The sequence below is a fragment of the Heterodontus francisci genome, chromosome 4 (genome assembly GCF_036365525.1).
Source record: "Heterodontus francisci isolate sHetFra1 chromosome 4, sHetFra1.hap1, whole genome shotgun sequence".
NCBI classification, from domain to species: domain Eukaryota; kingdom Metazoa; phylum Chordata; class Chondrichthyes; order Heterodontiformes; family Heterodontidae; genus Heterodontus; species Heterodontus francisci.
The window spans coordinates 28,166,455-28,176,574 of NC_090374.1; positions in this window are offsets into that span (position 1 = coordinate 28,166,455).

Here is a 10,120-nt window from a genome sequence, read left to right on the forward strand (position 1 = left end):
GTGTAGAAATGCAGCAAGACCTGGACAATATCCACGCTTGGGCTGTTAAGTGGCAAGTAATATTTGCGCCACACAAGTGCCAGGCAATAACCATATCCAACAAGAGAGAATCTAACCATCTCCCCTTGACATTCAATGGCATTACCATCGCTGAGTCCCCCACTATCAACATCCTCGGGGCTACCATTGACCAGAAACTGAACTGGAGTAGCCATATAAATACCGTGGCTACAAGAGCAGGTCAGAGGCTAGGAATCCTGCGGCAAGTAACTCACCTCCTGACTCCCCGAAGCCTGTCCACCATCGACAAGGCACAAGTCAGGAGTGTGATGGAATACTCTCCACTTGCCTGGATGGGTGCAGCTCCAACAACACTCAAGAAGCTCGACACCATCCAGGACAAAGCAGCCTGCTTGATTGGCACCCCATCCACAAACATTCACTCCCTCCACCACCGACGCTCAGTGGTAGCAGTGTGTACCATCTACAAGATGCAATGCACCAAGGCTCCTTAGACAGCACCTTCCAAACCCGCGACCTCTACCAACTAGAAGGACAAGGGCAACAAATGCATGGGAACACCACCACCTGCAAGTTCCCCTCCAAGTCACGCACCATCCTGACTTGGAACTATATCGCCGTTCCTTCACTTTCGCTGGGTCAAAATCCTGGAACTCCCTTTCTAACAGCACTGTGGGTGTACCTACCCTACATGGACTGCAGCGGTTCAAGAACGCAGCTCACCACCACCTTCTCAAGAGCAATTAGGGATGGGCAATAAATGCTGGCCTGGCCAGCGACGCCCACATCTCATGAATGAATGAAAAAAAAGGTGCCAGTGCTTTAATCTGGGATGCCTCCATGTCGTTTTGTATTTGTCCTTTGGGTGGAAGAGGGTGTTTGTTGTAATGAGGCCGTGCTGAGTACACTTTGTCAGCAGGAGGACACTATTTGCATTGGCTCTTCCCACCCCGTTTTTCCCAATGGTTCCTCTCCGGACATCGCAGTCATGGTGAACCCTAGCATTAAAGTCCCCCAGAAGGTTGATCGTCTCTTCTTTTGGGTTGGCAGTGGGGACTTCATCAAGGTCAGAATAGATCTTTTCCTTAACATCTTCAACAGAGTCAAGGGTTGGGGCATAATCGCTGATGACGGTGGCATACTGATTACTGTTGAGTTGTAGGTGAAGTCTCGTGAGTCTTTCATTTATGCAGTTGGGGAGTTCTGGCAGAGCATCCAAGATCCTATTCCAGATGTCAAAACCAACTCCGTGAACACGAAGGTCGCTGTCAGCCTCTCCTTTACAGTAGAAGGTGTACCATGCTTGTTCCTTCATCTGCCCCTCACCACAAAGGTAGACCTCACTGAGGGTGGCATTGTCAATTTGGATGGTCACTCTTATTTGATTATCCTTGAGTGTTCTGACATTTCATGTTACAAAATTTAAAGCTTTCTGTCTTCCTGTGGCTGGAGAAATCCTCCTAGAGACACAGTGTGGCTTTAAACATTCCAGAGGAAGGATTGCCTGACAAATCCAGGAAAAATGTTGAGAACAACACCAGGAACTCTTCATTGCATTCATTGACCTGAACAAAACATTTGACTCAGTAAATCGCGAGGCTCTGTGGGTTGTGCTCCAAAGATTTGGATGTCCAAGAAACTTCATCACAATCCTGCAATTGCTCCATGATGATATGACTGCAACTGTCTTGAGTGGGAGATCTGAAACAGATGCCTTCAAAATCCAGACCGGGGTCAAGCATAGCTGTGTGATAGCCCCCAAACTATTTACAATCAACCGGACAGTGGATATTCACCTCGTGAAAGATCAGCTGCCCTCTGGTGTGAGTATTAAATACTGTCGAGATAGAAAACTCTTTTAAAGTCAGTCTCCGTGCCAAAACTAAATTGACCACCACAGACATACACGAGCTACAGTTTGTGGATGACTGCAGTGTCGTTGTCGACTCTGCACTACATTTGCAAGCTGCTCATAATCTCTTCAATTCTGCGTACAAGAGACTCGGCTTGTCCTTGAATATTACCAAAACAAAACTCTCATATTAACCCACACCTGGTATGTTGAAGGAGAGTCTTTGGAATATGTTGATCACTTCCCATACCTTGGCAGTCATCTCTCTCAAAAGGCCACCATTGATGAGGAGATCCAACACTGGATCTGCTGCGCCACCTCAACCTTCTACAAACTACGGCAGCGAGTCTTTAACAACAAAGACCTTCGCAAGTCGGCAAAAAGTCCTAGTGTACAGAATAGTTGCTGTCACCACACTCCTGTACTGCAGTGAGACCTGGACTGTGTATCAGCAATACATAAGAACGCTTGAGACATTCCATCAGCAATGCCTCTGCTGCATCCGCCAGATTCAATGGGAGGACCGTCGACAAAACACTGGTGTCCTTCTTGAAGCCAGCTCCACAAGCATTCAGGAAAAACTCCTGTAAAACCAACTTTGATGGACTGGACACTGTGTCTGGATAGCCGATAACCATCTCCCTGGCCAGGTCCTGTTTTCTCAACTCTCAACTGGCCAGCGTTCCAGGGGAGGACACAGAAAATGCTTCAAAGACACTCTGAAGCTCTTCTTGAAGCACAGCAGCATTGGCATTGATGACTGGGAGGAGCTTGCTACCAATCATTCAAAATGGTGACAACTTGTCCATCAAGCTGCATCATGCTTTGAGTCCAAATGTCTTAATAATGAGGCAGAGTGACAGCAGAGAAGGAAAGAAAAGGAAGCAAATTCTGCACTCTGGATCCCACTACATGGTGGGACATCCTGCCCCATGTGCCCAAAGATCTGTGGGTCGAGAATCAGCCTGTTCAGTCACCTGAGGACCCATGGCAGAAACTAATGACTGTGAGTAGACAACATCTCGAATGGAGGGACAGTCGCCGCTGATGAGAAATGTACCAGACTAAGTATTGACTTAGCTCTCAATCTATCAGTAAATTGTCACTTAAATGGCAATGTCCCTGTTAACTTACAATTTCTCCAAGCAGCAAATGTAGAAAGTTCTTACTGAGCGTGCTTTATTTTAATATTTTACTGTTACTGAATGTGCATACCAGATTTCAGGAAAGCTAATTTTTAGCAGTGAGAAGAACTGAGGAAGATATAACTGAGAATTAAGCAAAAGTAGAATTTTTTAATGAATATACTGGCGTAGGTGCAAATAAGACGTGTCACCTTGGCCTGATTTCAAAACCTAAATTTAAGCAGTCAAGTAGGAAGATTTGAGTCAGCACAAAACGATCTGTCTCGATACACATATAGAAATCTATATTATTTATGCTATATATTAAAGAATCTTATATCTGCATGTGCCTCCTTACTTCCCATTGCCGCATTTTTGCCGCACTTTTCTCAACATTTACCGTATGAATTCCCATGGCCATATTTGTACACAACTGTTTATGTGTTTTGCTGTAGTTACACCCTCCTGCCAGCAGTAGTGCTGGAGTTCCCAGATTTGCATCTCTCAGCTCCACATCTGGTACTCCAGAGGTCCAAAGGACTTTGCAGCTTTGGTTCCAAATTGCTGTAAGTTTGGCTATTTAACAATGTCATATTATAAGGCACTAAATAAAGTAAGGACAGAATGTATGACTTAGAAATGGGGACTGAATGACCATAGCGTGACCTGGTCCAATTATCCATAGCCCTCTAACTCCCATTCGCTTGAAGTCTACACTTGGTCTTGACTCCCTGGGGTCATAGCAACATAGGAACAGGAGCAGGCCATCCAACATCCTTGAGCCTGTTCCACTATTCATTTGATCATGGCTGATCTGTGCATTAACTTCATCTACCCAAATTGGTTCTGCAACCCTTAATACCCTTGCCTAACAAGGACCGGTTTTAACTTTTGGGTGACTGACTGGTGGAGTGCTCCAGCCAACTGGATGTTCTGGTAACAACGATGTCAGACCCATTTTGAGGCTTGGGCCTCCTATAAATTGAATCAACTTGCTTCCTACCCCAAACAACTGCATTCATGCTGGCATCATAATATGGCAGCTTGGCTAGCAACAAGGCATGGGAGTGGGGCGGGGGGGCCGTGATCATGGAGGGGGGAGTCCAGTACCGAAATGGCCTAAGTTGTTGTTGTGGGATCTGGAAAACTAGTTCTGTCCTAAAAGGGCACTCAGGGCCCAATTGTATGTTATGGGAATCTGATTTACATATTAAAATGGCCGATTACCTGAAATAGGTGGGCCCTGCATAAATGGCGACAGGCACGGCTTTGGCATCAATGGAGTTGTAAGTCTACCAGTCCCATTTTGAAGCTGTTCCTGCCCAATTAATGCCAATTTTGTCAATTTAAAATCACTCTCCCCTGCCCTCCTAGCCTTGCTGCTGTGCAACACCATAGCTTATCAAACTAGCATTAAAAACTTGAGCATTGGTGCATTTTCTATCCATAAACACGTCCAGTTATCATGATTTTTGGTCACACTTTTTATGTTAACATTTATCTTTGCATAGGCATTTTCAATCAGTTATTAATAGGAATTCTAAATGTAAACAGGTTTTGGTGACATTGTGGTCGTAGGCTACAGCCATTAGATGGGTAATGTACATCCACAGTATCCTGTACCACTGTATATGCGGGAACAGTGCAAGCAATCCCATGGGAGCTTTACTACAGGGAAACAAAATGGGGTAGAATTTCCATTGGAGTTCTTCTGATGATCTCTTGTAACATGATCAGAAGATCATCTGAAGTTTTGGAAAAACTGTGCAACTCTCTGTAGAGATTTTACCACAATGTGTTTAACAATTTGAGGAAATGTTGAAGGACAAGAATCAGGTATTTTAAAAAGTAACAGGTACTAAATGGACAGAGCAAAGAAAATTGGAGGAATTATTTACAACAGATATTGAGGAAATTAACCGCAATTTTTGGCTCTGTGGATAGTAATATTCTTGACGAAGGCGTGCCTCTTAAAAATAAGAGCGGTGGGTGGGAAGGCTGAATATGAAGCAGAGCTTCAAAATAATTTATTTTATAATTTTTCACTTTTTGTGAGTTGGGAGTGGGAGTGTGTCTGAATTCAATGAAAAAATAGTGGTTAGCAATAAAGTGTTGAGAAAATTATTGAAAAGTCCAGAGAACGTCACATTACTATGAAATACATCTGAGATCATTAAAAGAAACAATGCTATCTGTGGTCTTGGGAATGCTCCAACTCATACTAAATGTCATTGCGGTGACTAAAGGATTTTAGCTGAATACTTAAATTTGTGGATCACACAAAATTGTTCAGGACATCAGGAGATGATTATTGTTAATTAATACTAATTTGAAATCCAGTTTCTGCCCTGAAGGATTTCAAAGTCAGTGTAGTGGAGGTACTTGATATCTTTTTTAAAAATTGTCTTTTAAGACAAAGAAATTCCTTGAGCAAGATGGCAAATAGTCCTGGGTTCTGAAGAACAATAAAGAGGAAATTTACAAGAGACTGACAATCATCATGATGAAGTTATTGGGCACTGTTGAGGACAGAAAATTAGCAAACTTAAACCTGGGACAGACTTATTTCCATTTTTACATATAAGTACCAAAGATCAGCAACATGTCAGTCATGGAACTGTTCTAAAGGGTGCGTGGGTCCAGTTTTCTTAGGATAAGAACATATGAAGGTAGAAGTTAGCAAAAACTGCTGAGTCTATCTAGATGCCCTTAAGTACTCGAACAGAACCAGAACAAATCTTTTCTATCTTCCTGTTCCCTGGATACCAACCTTATGCTACTTCACTCTCCACTGAATCAGAAGTTTGTCTCAATTACTTCTGAATGCTTCAATCAAGACCACTGCAGTTCTGTAAATTGAAAGCACTAAACACAAAACAGTTGTCCTTATGTAGCTTGTGGTCTCCTTAGCTTGTAAACATGCTGCCTGCTTGTCTTCTGTAGCATCACTTAGAAATTCTCTACTGTGGATAATTTTAACGATGGGTAGTAAACCAATGAGTCAGATTGCCGTCCTATTACAAAACGAAGCCAATTGTCATCTCCATTGCTTCTAATGAGTTGGGTGATCCTATCTACCAGTTTACCATCCAAGTGCCGAAGGAGATAATTATCACACCCCCACCACTGATTTGCAGAATAATTAGATCACAGTCTCACAGTCCCGACTCCATTCTCCTTCTCCAGCATGTTTCATGATGTAAACAGATTTAATTCTCTTCTACCCCAATTTCTCCTCCAGACATAAGAAAAGAACAGGTTAAGACCATCAGACCCATCAAGTTTGCCCCATTTAGACATGATGAAATGATACACACCATTGACTCATTCATAACAACATATGAAATAGGAACAGAGGTAGAGCATTTGACCTTTCAAGCCTGCTCCACCATTCAACAAGATTATGACTGATCATCCAATTCAGTAGCCTGTTCCCGCTGTCGCCCCATACCCTTTGATCCCTTTAGACCCAAGAGCTATATCCAACTCCTTCTTGAAAACATACAATGTTTTGGCCTCAACTGCTTTCTGTGGTAGCGAATTCCACAGGTTCACCATTCTCTGGGTGAAGAAATTTCTCCTCATCTCAGTCCTGAAAGGTTTACCCTGTATCCTTAGACTATGACCCCTGGTTCTGGACTCCCCCACCATCAGGAACATCCTTCCTGCATCTACCCTGTCAAGTCCTGTTAGAATTTTATAGGTTTCTATGAGATCCCCCCTCACTCTTCTGTATTCCAGCGAATATAATCCTAACCGACTCAATCTCTCCTCATACTTCAGTCCCACCATCCCAGGAATCATTCTGGTAAACCTTCGCTGCACTCCCTCTGTAGCAAGAACATCCTTCCTCAGATAAGGAGACCAAAACTGCACACAATATTCCAGGTGTGGCCTCACCAAGGCCCTGTATAATTGCAGCAAGACATCCCTGCTCCTGTACTCGAATCCTCTTGCTATGAAGGCCAACATACCATTTGCCTTTTTTACCGCTTGTTGCACCTGCATGCTTACCTTCAGCGACTGGTGTACGAGAACAGCCAGGTCTCACTGCATATTCCCCTTTCTCAGTTTATAGCCATTCAGATAATAATCTGCCTTCCTGTTTTTGCTACCAATGTGGAAAACCTCACATTTATCCACATTATACTGCATCTGCCATGCATTAACCCACTCACGCAACTTGTCCAAATCACCTTGAAGCCTCTCTGCATCCTTCTCACAACTCAGCCTCCCAACCAGTTTTGTGTCAACTGCTAATTCAGAGATATCACATTTAGTTCCCTCATCTAAATCATTAATGTATATTGTGAATAGCTGGGGTCCTAGCACCAATCCCTGTGATACACCACTAGTCACTGCCTGCCATTCGGAAAACGACCTATTTATCCCTACTCTTTGTTTTCTGTCCGCCAACCAATTTTTTATCCATCGCAATACACTACCCCCAATCCCATGCGCTTTAATTTTACATGCTAATCTCTTATGTGGGACTTTGTCAAAAGCCTTCTGAAAGTCCAAACAAACCACATCCACTGGCTCCCCCTCATCAACTCTACTAGTTACATCCTCGAAGAATTCTATTAGATTTGTCAAGCATGATTTCCCTTTCGTAAATCCATGCTGACTCTGCCCAGTTCTACCAGTGTTCTCTCAGTGCTCAGCTATAAAATCTTTGATAATGGACTGTAGAATTTACCCCATTACTGATGTCAGGCTGACTGGTCTATCGTTCCCTGCTTTCTCTCTACCTCCCTTTTTTAAATAGTGGGGTTACATTAGCTACCCTCCAATCTGTAGGAACTATTCCAGAGTCTATAGAATCTTGGAAGATGACCACCAATGCATCCACTATTTCTCGGGCCACTTCCTTAAGTACTCTGGGATGCATACCATCAACCCCTGGGGATTTATCGGCCTTCAATCCCATCAATTTCCCCAACACCATTTCTCTACTAATACTGATTTATTTCAGTTCCTCTCTCTCACTAAACCCTGTATTCCCCAACATTTCTGGTATGATATTTGTGTCCTCCTTTGTGAAGACAGAACCAAAGTATGCATTTAGTTGGTCAGACATTTCTTTATTCCCCATAATAATTTCTCCTGTTTCCTACTGTAAGGGACCTACATTTGTCTTCACCAATCTTTTTCTCTTCACATACCTATAGAAACTTTTACAGTCAGTTTTTATGTTCCCCACAAGCTTGCTCTCGTACTCTATTTTCCCCTTCTTAATCAATCTCTTGGTCCTCCTTTGCTGAATTCTAAACTGCTTCCAATCCTCAGATGTGTTGTTTTTCCTGGCAAATTTATATGTCTCCCATATGACATCCTCCATTTCTTTAACGAAGTTGTAATAAACTGTATCATGTCCAGCAGCATGATTACTTTTAAATGCCTTAATCCTAGCCTCACTTTTCAGCAGTAACTTCTCCTAATGCACTTTTAGTTTTACACCTATCAAATACTACTCAGATTGTATCATCATCTTCGGGAGTGGAGACTGATGCAAAATATGTGTTTAACTTATTAATTGTAAATTTATCCTAATACAAGAACATGGGGCTAAAAGAAATAGGAGCAGGAGTAGACTATTTGGCCCCATGAGCCTGCTCTGCCATTCAATATGATGGCTGATCTTTGTTGTATAATTGCTTTAGGAGTGATGTTCCTTTCAGAACTCAGTATGTTAATGAGCTAAGTACCAGAATGTAGTCATGTGACTAGAAGCCATAGTCACTCTGCACTGTATCACCCTGGGAAAAGGTTCTGTATATAGCTTGCTCTGCATAGTATGTACTAGTTCAGCTTTTAATAAACCTTCTAGAAATCTTCAAGGAACTGGAGTCCACGTACTCATTGTGTTGCTTAAGATAACATTACAAGACAATCTTTTACCTCAACTCCACATTCCTGCCAGCTCCCCATATCCTTGATTCTCTGAGAAACCAAAGATTTGTATATCTCTGCCTTAAATTAACTTAACAATTGGAATTTGCTACCACAGAGGGTTGTGAACCCTTTGAGTGAAGAAATCTCTCCTGAACTCAGTCCTAAATGATTGACCCCTCGTCCTAGGACTGTGCCCCTGTGTTCTAGATTTACCAGCCAGGGAAAACATCCTCTCAGTGTCTACCCTGCAAAGCCCCTTCACCATCTAGTATGATTCAATAAGATCACCTCTTATTCTTCTAAACTCCAGACAGTATAGACCCAATTTACTCAGCCTCTCATCATAGGACAACCCTCTCATCCCAGGCCCAAATCTAGTGAACCTTTGCTGAATCACCTCCAATGCAAGTATGTCCTTCCTTAAAAATGCAGACTAAAACTGCACACAGTACTTCAGGTCTGGTCTCATCAAAACCATGTAAAATCAATACTCCATTATGCTTGTACTCCAATCCCCTTGCAATGAAGGCCAACATGCCATTTGCCTTCTCAATTGCTTGCTGTACCTGCATGTTAAATTTCTGTGTTCCTTGTATGAGTACACCCAGGTCTGTCTGGACATCAACATTTATAAGTTTTATGCTTAAAAAAAAAATTCTGCTTTTCTGTTCTAACTACCAAATTGAATACTTCACACTTCCCCACATTATCCTCCAGCTGCCATCTTGTTGCCCACTCACTTAATCTTCAGTCTCTTTGTGTCCTCCTCACAGCTTACATTCCCACCTAGCTTTGTATCATCAGCAAACATGGACACATTACTCTTGGTCTCTTTGTCTAAGTCATTAATAAAGATTGTAAATAGCTGAGACCCCAGCACTGATCCTTGTGGCACTCTACTAGATACAGCCTGCCAACTTGAAAATGCTTCATTTATCCTTACTCTCTGCTTCCTGTCCATTAACCAATCGTCTATCCATGTTAATATATTTACACCCAACTCCATGTGCCCTTATCTTGTATAACAACATTTTGTGTGGCATCTTATCGAATGCCTTTTGGAAATCCAAGTATATAGCATGTACTGGTGTCTCCCCTCCCCCACCAACCCCCCACCCCCACTAGTTATATGCTCAAAAACTTTAATAAAGTTGTCAAACACAATTTACTTTTCATAAAACCATGTTGACTTTGTCTGATCATATGATTTTCTAATTGCGTTAAGACT